Below are 2,219 nucleotides of genomic sequence, written 5' to 3'. Positions count from 1 at the left end.
TTTTTTATTTTATTATGTTATGTTAGTCACAATACAATACATCATTAGTTTTTGATGTAGTGATCCACGATTGATTGTGTTCATATAACACCCAGTGCTCCATGCAGTACGTGCCCTCCTTAATACCCATCACCAGGATAACCCATCCCCCCATGCCCTTCCCCTCTAAAACCCTCAGTTTGTTTCTCAGAGTCCATCGTCTCTCATGGTTCATGTCTCCCTCCGATTTCCCCCCCTTCATTTTTCCCTTCCTTCTCCTTATGTCCCATGCTCTTCCTTATGTTCCACAAATAAGTGAAACCATATGATAATTGACTTTCTCTGTTTGATTTATTTCACTTAGCATAATCTCCAGTCCCATCCATGTTGATGTAAAAGTTGGGTATTCATCCTTTCTGATGACTGAGTAATATTCCATTGTATATATGAATCACATCTTCTTTATTCATTCATCTGTTGAAGGGCATCTTGGCTCTTTCCACAGTTTGGCTATTGCAGACATTGCTGCTATGAATATTGGGGTGCATATGGCCCTTCTTTTCACTACATCTGTGTCTTTGAGGTAAATATCCAATAGTGTAATTGCTGGGTCATAGGGTAACTCCATTTTTAATTTGCTGAGGCACCTCCACACTGTTTTCAAAGTGGCCAGACCAACTTGCATTCCCACCAACAGTGTAAGAGGGTTCCCCTTTCTCCACAACCTCTCCAGCATTTGTTGTTTCTTGCCTTGTTAATTTTTGCCATTCCAGCTGGTGTAAGGTGGCATCTCAATGTGGTTTGATTTGAGTTTCCCTGATAGCTAATGATGATGAACATTTTTTCATGTGTCTGTTAGCCATTTGTATGTCTTCTTTGGAGAAGTGTCTGGTTCATGTCTTCTGCCCATTTTTTGACTTGATTATTTGTTTTTTGGGTGTTGAGTTTGAGAAGTTCTTTATAGATCTTGGATACCAGCCCTTTATCTGTAGTGTCATTTGCAAATATCTTCTCCCATTCTGTGGGTTGCCTCTTTGTTTTGTTGACTGTTTCCTTTGCCGTGCAGAAGCTTTTTATCTTGATGAAGTCCCAAAAGTTCATTTTTGCTTTTGTTTCACTAGCCTCTGGAGATGTATCTTGAAAGAAGTTGCTGTGGCCGATGTCAAAGAGGTTACTGCCTACGTTCTCCTCCTGGATTTTGATAGATTCCTGTCACACTGAGATCTTTCATCCATTTTGAGTTTATCTTTGTGTAGGGTGTTAGGGAATGGTCGAGTTTCATTCTTCTGCATGTGGCTGTCCAATTTTCCCAGCACCATTTATTGAAGAGACTGTCTTTTTTCCATTGCATATACTTTCTTGCTTTGTCAAAGATTATTTGACCATAGAGTTGAGGGTCCATATCTTGGCTCTCTATTCTGTTCCATCGGTCTCTATGTCTGTTTTTGTGCCAGTATCATGTTGTCTTGGTGATCATTGCTTTGTAATATAGCTTGAAATTGGGCAACGTGATGCCCCTAGCTTTGTTTTTCTTTTTCAACATTCCTTGGCAGTTCAGGATCTTTTCTGATTCCATGCAAATTTTAGGATTGTTTGTTCCAGCACTTTGAAAAATGTCATTGGAATTTTGATTGGTATGGCATTGAAGGTATAGATTGCTCTGGGTAGCATAGACATCTTAACAATGTTTATTCTTCTGATCCATTAGCATGGAATATTTTTCCATCTTTTTGTGTCTTCTTCAATTTCTTTCATGAGTGTTCTGTAGTTCCTAGAGTATAGATCCTTTACCTCTTTGGTTAGGTTTATTCCGAGGTATCTTCTGGTTTTTGGTGCTATTGTAAATGGAATTGTTTCTCTAATTTCTCTTTCTACAGTTCTGTTGTTAGTGTATAAGAAAGTAACTAATTTCTGTGCATTGATTTTGTATCCTGCCACATTACTGAATTGCTGTATGAGTTCTAGTAATTTGGGGATGGAGTCTTTTTGGTTTTCCACATAAAGTATCATGTCGTCTGCAAAAAGGAGAGTTTGACTTCTTCTTTGCCAATCTGAACACCTTTTATTTCTTTTGTTGTCTGATAGCTGTTGCTAGGACTTCTAGTACTATGTTGAACAGTAGTGGCGAGAGTAGGATCCTTGATGTGTTCTTGATCTTAAGGGAAAGGCTCTCAGCTTTTCCCCATTGAAGATGATATTCGCTGTGGGTTTTTCATAGATGGATTTTATGAACTTGAGGA

The sequence above is a fragment of the Callorhinus ursinus genome, unplaced genomic scaffold (genome assembly GCF_003265705.2).
Source record: "Callorhinus ursinus isolate GAN/ISIS: 27379988/994484 unplaced genomic scaffold, GSC_fseal_2.0 scaffold88, whole genome shotgun sequence".
Classification (NCBI taxonomy): Eukaryota; Metazoa; Chordata; class Mammalia; order Carnivora; family Otariidae; genus Callorhinus; species Callorhinus ursinus.
Note: the sequence above shows the minus strand (reverse complement) of the source record.